Below are 12,138 nucleotides of genomic sequence, written 5' to 3'. Positions count from 1 at the left end.
AGGGACTGATTTGTTTCTGAGGATGCCCAAGCACTCAGGGCCCTGCACTTTAATGAGTTTCTCCCCTCAGCTCTGGCCTGCAGCTGGTGCCCACCAGAGTCAGTTCAACATGTACAATTTTATTAAAAATCACTGCAAACTCCTGCCAGGTCACAAAAATAGGGACCATTAACCCTCAGAGTCCCTGGAACATGCCCAGGGAGCCCTGGGATGAGGTTTCCCTGAGGTTTCCCTGAGGTTTCCAAGCCCCAGGGGCAGAGGGGGGAGGCAGCAGGGATGAACAAAGCCCCTCCCCTGGCAGGACCCCCTCAGTCCAGGCTCAGAGGCAGATTTTGTGTGCCTGGGCTCTGTTTCCATGGCAATTTGCTTGGGAGCACCACTGCAGAGGGAGCATCCCCAGGGGATGGCCTGGGAGCAGAATGGGCTGCAGGGCTGGGCACAGGGCAAGGCTGGGGCTGCTGGGGGACTTGGGCATGGAGATTGTGGGGAAGGAGCAGAAACTTGGACTCCCACTTTAATTCTTTACTTCAATTCAGCTTCCAAACTGCTGCTTTTCTCCTGTGCTGGTGGGGCTTACAGCCCCCTGGCCACTGCAGCTCTCTCCTGTGTCCCACCTGGCCATGGAGGAGCTGTTTCAGCCAGTAAGTCCCAAAATAAAGGACCAAACGCTGCTGCCAGCCCATGACAGGGACAAACCAGCCAGGCAGGAGCACAAGGACATGGGCTTGGCCACCAAAACAGCTGAGGGGGTTCACCACTGTCATTACCTATGTCTGTGCAAGGCAAAACCTGGATGCAAAATCAAGGTGTGCAAAGCAGAGCTCAGCAGCAGAGCCAGGTTTGAGAGCCAGCAGAGCACCCAGCAGTGATGCAGCTGTGAGGAAAGAGCCTCCAGCTGAACTGCACTCAGGTGAATTCCCTCAGTCCAAGGGGTTAAGAGCCTGAATGAGGGATGTGGGACTCCAGGGGCTCTCCAAAATGCAGTTTATTCCATCCAAGAGTTACAGCATCCAGGGTTGTGGGTGACAGAGCTGTGCCCACAGCTGCCAGCTCCAGCTGCAGGCAGGCCTGGACACCCTTTGGTTTAGGTTACAATGAATTTTATATTTTTCTTTGCTGAGCATCTTAATACAGGAGAACCAATCTATACCTTAACTATTATCTCTAGCCTATCATAACTACTATAATTACCATATTCATGTTACTGTTCTCCAATCACTCAAAGTTAGTACATTACTTTTAGTGTAATGTAATGTAAGTTAGTACATTAGTAAGTACATTATTACTTACTAATTAGTTAGTACTAATTAGTTAGTACATTAGTACTTACTTCTTTTTATACTAAAAACTACGTGTACATTATTTACCATAAAAGTAATGTACTAACGTACATGTAATGTATGTTAGTACATTACTTTTAGTGTAATGTGTAATGTAATCTAGTTTAAGCTAGAAGATGTTTTTCAGTTTTCTTGCAGTGGAAAATTCTGAGACCTTTTTTCTACTTGCCACATTTGCTGCCTTGTTTGCCTGTGCTCTCTTCCTGCTTGGTAAAAACATCTTCTTGTTTGGGGTGGGTTTATCCTTTGCTCTAAGCCATAAAAACCCCTTCTAACTAACACACCCTTGGTTATCCAGTGAGGCTGGCTCAGCAATTCTTTTCTTCTATATCAAAACTTGCTTCCATCTCTATTCCTTCATCAGACTCTACCTTTAAAAAACTTCCTGCCAACACACATATTGTGAGACTTCCTTGTCCAGCTTCCATCCCTCCCAACATCTGGGGTTCAGCCCAGGTTTGGGAGTGGCTCAGGTGCTGCCCTCCAGCAGCTCCAGCTGCTCCCTGACCCCCCCAGGCCCCTCTGGCACAGGGGTTCTGCCAGCCCAGGTGGGATAAAGGAGAACAGAGGGACACCAGGCTGTGTGCTGGGTCTGTGCTGGGTGACCAGGGGAGCTCAGGGTCCCCTGCAGGCAGCAGGTCCCTCGTGGCCTGGCTGTGCAGGAGCCTCCCCAGCCATGGGATGCTGCTGCTGGAGCCACCTTGGAGCAGGAGGCATTGTCAGAGCCTGAGCTCTGCTTTCTGCTGCTGGACCAGCCCTGAGCATTTCACCCCAGAGAAAAGCCAGGCATGAGAAAGCAAAAAATAACTTGGGGCAGGTGGCTGAGGAGCAGATAGGCTTTGCTTTCTTTTTTTCTGTCCCAGCTTCCAAGCAATTTGCAAGAAGGCTTTGACAGTCATTCTCCCTGCAAGAAAAACTGGCATTTTTACAGATGATTAAAGGATTATCGCTCTTTGACAGTGCTGTAGACACACAGGTGGTGTGGTGGTAGTGCAGATAAACAGCCCTGTCCATCTGGCTGTGGCTCTGCCTTGGCTTGACCAGCCCTGGGCTGTGACATTGGACTGATGATGATGATGAGTGTGAGCATCATCACCTCCTGGAACAGCATTGCCCCTCAGCTTTGTCCATGGTGGCACCCAGTTTGTGCCCTTGGCACCAGCTCCTCACACACAGAGCCCACCTGGGGCACTTGTGCTTCTCCTGAAGGTCACTGCTGTGAGTCAGGGTGATTTCTTCTCCCTCCAGGCCTCCTGAAATCCATGAAGCTCATTCAGCAGGGAGAGGGGAGCAAAAGGACGTGCCAAACACCAGCAGAGAGTATTTTGAATTCTTTCCATCTCTGTAAAGGTGGGGGATTCAGCAGCAGGGCCTGGCTGGTGCTGGCCTTTGCTGCTCTGGGGTGCCCTGGGATTTGAGGAGACACAGCCACTCCCTTCTCCCCTTCAGCAAGGAGGGAGGAGGCACTGAAATCCACCCAGCTCTGGGCAGTGCCTCTGCCCAGCTGCTGCCCTGGCTCCAGTGCCTCTCTCCAGTTCTGGTGGCCATGGGGGTTCTTGTCAGCAGATGCTCCTCTCTGCTGCCTGCAGAAATGTGCTGTAAAGCACTGTAATGAAAAATGGATAGAGAGAGGCCTCCAAACACTGCTCTGCCAGCAAACACCTGCTCTGGGGCTCCTTCTGCAGCCTCATTTCAGAGGAAGCACGAGAGACAGAGAGCATCAGCCCCTTGAAGGACCCTCCAGTGCCCCAGGAGCAAACCTGGGCTGGGTTCTGCTGCTTTACAGTGAGCTCAGCACAGGGCAAGGTGCAACCTGGGGTGTGAAACCCCATTTTCATTCACAGCCCTGCCAAGAAGGTTTTCAATCTGCTTTGCCCTGAAATAGCCCCATGGTGCAGCCTGTGGGTGCCCCCGGGGTGAGGGGGGAGTGAATAACTCAGAACTCAGTGGTGCCCCTGCTGAGCAGCATCTTCCTGTCCATCATCCCCAGCTGGGCTTTTCCCATGTGGAAACTGGGCCAGAGCAATCAGCAAGGCTGGGATGAGGGGAGGGGAAGCAGAAGCAGCTGATGTGCCCAGCACAGCCTGTCCCTCCTGATGATCAACACCATTGATAAACACTTGGAGCATTGACCCAGAGGTCTCGGGGCCTCTCGCTGCTCACAGCGACCCTGAGAAATGTTAGAAAATCTCTTCTCTCAGCCTGGCACTTGAAGAAGGAGTCAGAGCTCTTCTGTTCTCAGTCTCAAGGTTGTTTATTGTTTCTTATCTATAAAATTTTTTCTCCTGTCCTGCCGAGGTTCATTTAGCAGGTCAGACAAAGGCACTTTCTGCCTCCCCCGGGGCAGTGTTATCTTTTTATACTAAAAACTCCGTGTACATTATTTACCATAACTTCCCAATACCCATCACCTATGTCAGACACTGAGCTTCTACTCTAAACCAATCCCAAAGTGCCAGCATCACAGCAGAAGATGGAGGCCAAGAAGGAGAAGGGCTGGTCACACCCAGATTCCTCCATCTTGCCCCCTGAACCCCCATTCTAAAAACCCCAAAAATCCATTTTTCACCCTGTGATAAATTCACTGCCATTCTACTTAAACTGTCATGGCTTGTAATTCTTCCTATAAGGTTGGTAATTGTTTTTCCCAAGGGCTCAATCAAAGGCACAGGGGTCAGGGGCTCTGTGTCAGGGTCTCTGAGCCCCCTGGGCAGGGTCTCGAGTCCTCCAGGGCAGCCAGAGGAAATTCCTGGGTTCCCACACAGAGGGAGAGGAAGCCCCCTCAGGTCTGTGGTGGAACAGCTGTGCTGAGGCTGCCCTGGCCCCAGTGGAGCTGCTGCCCTCTGCAGAGCCCCCAGAGCCCCCCTGCAGGACCCAGAGCCAGCAGCTGTGGGCTGGGGCTGTGCCCAGGCTGGGCAGAGCAGCCCATCTCAGACAGGGTTTGGTACCCAGCCACAGCCTCTGCTCTGCATCCCCTGCTCTGACCAACACATCCAGAAAAACACTGGGAAGGGAAGGATTTGGGAGCACAGCCCCGGCTGGGAATGCTGGTGGCACGGTGCCCTCACAGCTCTGCTGTTTGTCCTCCTGCCAGAGGCACTGAGAGCTCCAGGAGGATTCTCCAAGGCCAGTGGCTGCAGATGGGAGGGCAAAAGCCAAGCAGCACTCAGAGCTGACAGCTCTGCATCTGGCTTCTGCTCTGAAGGAAGTCATTAACAGGAATAATCACCCAGGAGCAGCAGCACACCCAGGAGGGAGCAGGGGTTGTCATTGCTGGACAGGGGGATGGTGCCACCTTCTGCAGGGGCAGCAACAGCAAAAGGCAGATTCATGCAAAAAAATCAAAAAAGGAGAGAAAAAGAGGTTCCAGGCAGAGCCTGGGGAGTTTCCCTTCATGCCAGGCACTGGGCAGATTTTTCAGAAGAGATTAAATAATTCAGTGGTGGCCTGGCAGGGAAGCAGCACCATCATGTTCTGAGTCTTTCGCCTTGCAGAGCAGAGGATGAGCAAGATAAGGGAGAGGAAAAGTTCCCCTGTGGGATTGCTGGCTGTCCCCATCACTGGGACCCCTGGGAGGGAGCACAGCCAGACCTGGCACTGTCACCTCCTGTCCCATGGGCTCTGCAGCACAGGGGCACCTCCCACTGCACCAGCCTCGCTGTGTGGTCACAAAACTCCTCCTCACCTGGCTGACACCTGCAACACCCACTAGGGAGCAGGAAAATCCTAATAAAATTCAATGAAAGCACTCAAGGCACTCCTGGGAGCTTGCAGGCACCCCCAGTAGGGTGTGCTCCCCAAATGCCACCCCAAGGGGGACAGCATCAGGTACCAGCAGCAGACCCAGGATCCTGAGTGGGGACATGGAGCCTCTTGAGGCCCAGTGGGGAGTGGCAGCCACTCTGCCTCCTCAGCCTTGCCAGCAGACCTGCAGATGGATGTTAAAGGCATTTAAGTTTTAATTTTTTATGGTGTCTGACAGTTTATTTTTTAATTAAAGCTGTGCCTGTGTGGGAATAGCTGGAGCTGTTGCTCCTGTGGCTGCACTGCCCTGGCAGATGCTCGTGGTTGTGTTTCACCCACAGGTTTGGGAGAAGGAGCAGGATGGCCTCTGGGGGCACAGCCCTTTCCTGGTTATTTCAATAAAAATGCTCAGGATGCCATCTGTGCTTCCTAAGAAAGAAGAACTGAAGAAACTCCTCCAGGTTCCATCACCTCCAAGATACCAGACACAACAATTCATTAAAACCCATCCTTTGCACTTTAAAATGACATTACACACGGTGCAGCCCTGCAATGGCCTTTCTAGTGCTTCTGGGGGGAAGGAGGATGAAAAATCAGCCCAGGATGAAAAATGCTGCCCATTTCTAGGAAAGAGGGACAGAAAAGCTCCTGGTTTGGGTGCCCAGCACAAGGCTGGAGCAGTCACCCCTTGCTTTGCCTTTCACACCAGCCCTGCTCTCAGCCAGTCGCTAAAACCAGGCATGAAACAGACTTAATTACGTTAGCAAATGGCTCCCAGGAAATAATTAACTCCTTTATGGGAGTGACCTCATTAGGCACCATTAAAGCGGGCAGAGAGGAGCCATCTGGTGCCTCTGACATCACGGCTCCAGCCGGGGCTGGGATGCAGCCACGTCCTCCCGGGGTCACCCAGGGGTGATGGTCCTGTCCCTACAGCTGATCCCAACACACATCTGTGCTGAGGGACACCTGGTGACAGCACAGGCACAGCGCAGCCGTGCCAGGGAGTCCGGGAGATGCGAGTCCTGCACGGACCTGCAGCACCGCAGGGAAGGTGGAGGAACACAGATCCTGAAATCCTGAAGGAGTCAGGGCTGCCTCGGCTGGGAACACATCTAAATCAATAACCAGGCAGCCCAGCATAAATGGAGATAATTAATTACCTCTTGCTGCATTATTTATTATTGCAGGGATTTATCATTTTCTATCATGATTCATTATTTTCTGCTTGCTCCCTTCTGCAGCTCCTCATCCCTGGTGCTGAGTCAACTCCAGCCCTGGGCAAATGTCTCACCAGGGAAAAGCAGCCCTGCAAAGCTGCTGGGAAAGCTGCTTGGTGTCCAGCATGCCTGCAGCTCATCCTGTTCCTGAGGCAGGGAAAGTGAGCAGCTCCTTTTTCTGCATATGCTGCACCCTTGTCACTGTTAGGTCAGACGTGGCATCCACACGTGATCAGGGTCCAAGAATAAAAAAGATTTTTATTCTGTGTGTTCTCCAGCTTATATACTCTTCACAAAGCGTGATATTAAGTCATAAACTACATCACAATAACTTATTCTATTCATTGGTGCAAAACAATTAATGTCAATATAATTGGCAAAAGTTCTACAAAAATTTTAAAAAGCACATATACACATCTACTTATGCATGTAGTCTAGCTTACAAATATTTTCATGTGACTTTTCTAATCTGTTTCCATGCTGACAGTCTTGTCTTCTTGCTTGCTATGGATACACTCAAAAATCATCAATTGTTATTTCTTTATTAACTCAGCTTTGCTTGCAGGCCAGCTCCATACACCCTTACCTGTCCATAGCTCTGGTGGGGGTGGGAAGAGGGGCAGAAAAGAGCCCAGGCACCTTCCTCACAAAATATGAATCCATGGAAAAGTTGTTGAAACTGAAGGAGGGTGTTGGTTTTCTTAGCTTTACAGAGATGGGGCAACTGAGAGGCATTTTAAAAGATTTTATTTTAATTTTCAAAACCTAACAAAAAGCTCCCACACCTTATACATCTATATATGAACACTAAAATAAAACCTAATAACTTAAAAAAAATATATTATTTTTTAAAATTAAAATAAGAACAATTTTCAAGAAATTTCAAAATACAACCTTGCAAAAAACCTAAGTATTTTTAAAATTAAAACTATAAAAAATGCTATAAAAATACTACTAAAAGTACTATAAAAATTATAACAAAGCCACGTAAAGAAAACATCTATATAATTCATATTAAAATAATAACATTACATAACAAAAATTAACTAACTCAAATATCTATGAAATATTATAACCAAAAATAAATTAACTTATGATGGAATGGCATTGAGTTTTACATCTCTTGTGTCTCACTATTCATCGAGACTGATAATAGAATAAAACCTTTTAAAACACCTCTCAGTTGCCCTGTCTCTGTAAAAGCTGGGAAAACCAAGAGGTGGGCAGTGGGATGGGATGGGATGGGATGGGATGGGGCTGTGGGATGGGGTGGGATGGGATGGGATGGGATGGGCTGTGGGATGGGATGGGCTGTGGGATGGGATGGGATGGGATGGGATGGGATGGGATGGGATGGGATGGGATGGGATGGGATGGGATGGGATGGGATGGGTCTGTGGGGTTGGATGGGATGGGATGGGTCTGTGGGGTTGGATGGGGCTGTAGGATGGGATGGGGCTGCAGGATGAGCCAGGGCAGTGGGATGAGTCAGGGCTGGTGCTCGGCTGGAGCCAGGATGAGGCACTGATGGAGCAGACCCAGGGCCTTGGTGCCCCTGCCTGGCTCTCCCAGCAGCCCAGGAATCCGCAGGTGGAAATCAGGCAGCAGCAGTGCCTAAGTGTGAGCTTGAGGAAGCACAGCTGGAAAGTGACTCTTGTCTTTCCCCACCTCCCACCAGTGAGGCTGAAGTCTGTGATTACGTTTTACCAGAGAAAGCAGCAATATTTGCCCTGTTACCTGCCTGGCAGCTGCAGTGAGAGGCCCCGGGGCTGGGAGCTCTCCTCTGAGCACAATAAATTCCATTTTCTGCACCCATCGCCGGGGGCAGCCAGGGACAGACGAGATTTGCAGTTTCCCGGCTGGAAGCTGCTCCAGTCTCAGGTTCCACAGCAGGGCCCCGCTGGTCCCTGTCCCCCACGGCCCCACAGGTGGGGTTGGCCAAATCTGGGGTGCCCTGGGCTCAGTCCTCCTTGGCACCCACGGCAACAAGGCTGCCTGCCAAGCCCTCCTTACCTGGCCAGTCACTCTGCACTTAAAAATACACTTTAAAGTTTAGTTACAATGAGAAAATCCTTTCTAGCCAGCTGGGAATAAATTGGGTGACTTGATTGTTTTTCTCCAGCTGCGTTTGTCCCCCGTGAGACACAGGAGCTGATGCCAGGGTTAGTGGCCCGTCCTGTTTGTCGCTCCCAAAGCCCCGTGTCGGGAGCAGGAAGATGGGGAGCAGGGACAGAGCCCCAGGGAGCCCCAGGGAGCAGGACAGGAGTGATGCTGACAAATGAACGGGGCTCAGAGCATCTGCAGGCGGCAGAAGCCGGGCTGGCCCCAGCGAGCTGCGGGAGGAGGCTCGGCAGGGCTGGGAGCGATTGCCATCTAGAGGCTCTGGGGAGAGCAGTGTCCGACCCGACAGGCCCCACAGACACAGCCCGAGCCCTCAGCACCGGCCCGGGGCTGACACCGGGGGTGCTCCAGGACCGGAGGTGGCCGTGATGTCCCCGGAGGGCCCCGGGCCTGCCCGGTAACGCTGGGGTGGCTGCGCCGGGCCAGAGCATGGAGGAAAAGCTGATGGTGGCTGGCACAGAACCATGGAATGTTAGAGTTGGAAGGGGACCTGAAAAGTCATCTAGTCCCAAGCCCCTGCCATGGCAGGGACACCTTCCCCTGTCCCAGGCTGCTCCAACCCTGTCCAACCCAGCCTGGGACACTTCAGGGATCCAGGGGCAGCCACAGCTGCTCTGGGCACCTGTGCCAGGGCCTGCCCACCCTCCCAGGGTGATTTTCTTCCTAATATCTAAGCTATATTTCTCCTTTTTTAATTTTTACCCATTCCTCCTTGTCCTGTCACTGCAGGACGATGGGGGCCCAGAGAAAGGAGAAGCTGGCACGAGCCAGGAGATGTGGGCACAGCCTGGGGCACCCTCAGGGCTGTTCTGTGCCTGTTCCCAGGCCATGGGCACCTGCCCGGTTTTAACCTCTCTGCCCAGGGATGGGTGTGGGCTCTGTTTCTGAGATGGTGAAGTGCAAAGATACTCCAAAAAGGATCAGCTCACAAAGATGCTGTCCCCAGATCCACATAATTTCAGTATTACATTGCTCGTAAAGGGTTTTTTTGTAGCACTGTGGCAAAGTTCACCTGTCCTCTCACAGTGTGTGCAGCTCCCCTCCTCAGGTTTTGATGTGCTCAGCAAGACATCGATGTGGGGTGGGTTTGATTTGATTTTTTTTTTTTTTTTTAAGTTAATGACATTTGAGGCTTCTCTGCTCCTTGGTGTCCACACAGAGCCCCCAGGGCAGCGCTGCCTTTCCTGCCTCCTCCAGAGCAGCGCTTTGCAGCTGTGGAACCAACGAGGCGCCGAGTGCTTTCAGGAGCACAGATGAATTTAATAAAGGTCTGGGCGAGTCCGTGAAACCGCGGCTGCCTTGTGGCACCTGCAGCCCCGGGGCTGCTTCCCTTATCTCTCCCTTATCGTTCCCTTATCGATCTGTTTATCTGCGGGGCTGGGAGCGCCCGCAGCAGTGTGGACACCGATGGCGCTGTTTGGGTGAGAAATGGGATTTGCCTCTCTTCCACTGCTCTCTGAAGCATGAAATGCTCATTTTTTAAAAAGCACGGATGTCTGGGAGAGTCAGTTCCTTCCTTTATGTTGCCTGCTGTGCTGAGCTGCAGGTGGAACTGTTCCCAAAAGCCCAAATCCTGCTGTGTAACTTCTGTGTTTTGCTTGAAACTCTCGAGGAAAAATGCTGCTTTCCAAAATCCCATTCTTGCCTTCCTTCATGTTCAAAAGCAAAGTGGGAAAGGTGCATTGGGCACAGGCTCCAGCCCTGCCCCGTGGCTGGAGGGGCTCAGGGTGACCTGTCCTGGTTCCCTCGGGTCTCCCTGAAGGGCTGCACTCTGGAAAATGTGATTTTCTTGCCAGTCCAGTGCCCGAGGGCTGGGTGGTGCCCTAACTACCTAAACTGAGAAATTTTGGTTTTTAGAGAATAATTAAAATCTCTCATGCAATACATGTGTTTTAAGAATCCATTAGCAAAATGAGGATTTTACACAAGTTTCTATCAACAGTAAACCATGGTTGAAATTTGCCGTTTCTCTTTTCTGTGTCCTGCTGGGTGTTGAGTTTTCTTTGGTAGCACATCCTTACCTGTCAGGCTCTTGCTCAGGCAGAGCTGAGTCAGACCTCAGGTCACAAGCCCACGTTTAGAGTTGTCCCCAGTGCCCCTGGTTTAGAATTATAACAAATAAATACATGTGTTAGCATCAAAAAGTTTTCCTACAGATGGTAGATTCAAGTCTGGTTTGCTCAGCCACTCCATAAAGAGCTTTGTTTTCCCATCCAGCCTGGGGTATCTTTTTTTTTAAATTTTTTTTGAAGACTCAGCAGCAGCATTTGAGGGTTAAACCACCAAACCACCACCCGTGAGTGGAGCTGGCATGGCTGCTTATCCTCACTCCTCCTGGTGCTTGAAATGGAGCAGAAATCTAGGTTTCATTATCCCAGCAGGCTGTGGGAAGGGTTAAATTTGGATTTTTGTGATGTGGGGTGTCACTCAGCAGCCTTGGTTTGGGCTGTGAGAGGGGGAGAGCAGCCCCTGCCCACTGTGTCTGTACAGGCAAAACTGCTTCACTCTGCAGGTCAAACTGAGTTTGATTTGCAGCACCTGGCTGTGCCAGCTGGGCATCTCCAACTCCTGTTGCTTATTTTCTCAGCTTTAACCTTCATTTTCTCCTCACAAGTTGTTCACAGTTGCCACTAATGCAATTTCTTTAATTTAAATTGATATTAGAAACAAATTCTCCCCTGTGAGGAGGCCCTGGCACAGGGTGCCCAGAGCAGCTGTGGATCCCTGGCAGTGTCCCAGGCTGGGTTGGACAGAGCTTGGAGCAGCCTGGGACAGTGGAAGGTGTCCCTGCCCAGGGCAGGGGGGTTTGGAACAAGATTCCTTCCAACCCAAACCATTCTGTGATTTTATGATTTGGGGACCAGTGGAAGTTTCAGGTTCTCCTTCCAAGGACTTAATCTGGCAGTGAAAGATTTCCCATCAGAAATCGTTTAGAGAGTGCAGGATTATGGCTTGTCCAGACTTTGGGGTTTTAAGTGCTGAAGGGTTCCAGGTTTGCCATTTCTTAGCAGCAGGGACAGCAATTTCTGCCCCACTCCACATCCCATCTCTGAGGCAGGCAAGGCCCACACTGGGATGGCTCAGAGGGCACCAGAGGCTCAGAAAAAAAGGAAAACTGAAGGATTGGGAATTGCTTAATTAGAAACAGTTTTCTCCTTTAATGTTCTGCAATTACTTTGAGGTCAGGAGAATTATTAGTAATATTAATGGCTGTATTTCCAGAGAACTAAAGTTAATAGTACCCTAATTGGGCCGTACCGTCCAGCACTAATTGCTGAGGGCCAGCAGGCAGCTCATTAAGTCTTCCAGCCCTTCTCCCTTGGCAAATCTCATTTCTCCTGAGTCCACATCCCAGATAATGTGGCTGTGAGGGTTAAAGTGTGGGGATAAGCGCACCAGACCGAGAGGCTGAGGACTCTGCCTCTGCTTTCAGCCTCCCAGCCATGCCAGTGACATCTCAGGCCTCTTGCCTTTGGTTTGTGTCCCCAGCTGGGCAGGGACAGGTGTTTGCTGCTGGAGGTGGCCCCAAGTGCAGATGTTTTGGCTCTGAACAGGCTGGGATCTCATCCCACCCCTGCCATGGCAGGGACACCTTCCCCTGTCCCAGGCTGCTCCAACCCTGTCCAGCCTGGCCTTGGGCACTGCCAGGGATGCAGGGGCAGCCCCAGCTGCTCTGGGCACCTGTGCCAGGGCCTGCCCACCCTCACAGGGGA

The sequence above is a fragment of the Agelaius phoeniceus genome, chromosome 14 (assembly GCF_051311805.1).
Source record: "Agelaius phoeniceus isolate bAgePho1 chromosome 14, bAgePho1.hap1, whole genome shotgun sequence".
In the NCBI taxonomy this organism is placed as follows: Eukaryota; Metazoa; Chordata; class Aves; order Passeriformes; family Icteridae; genus Agelaius; species Agelaius phoeniceus.
This window is presented reverse-complemented; position numbering follows the sequence as displayed.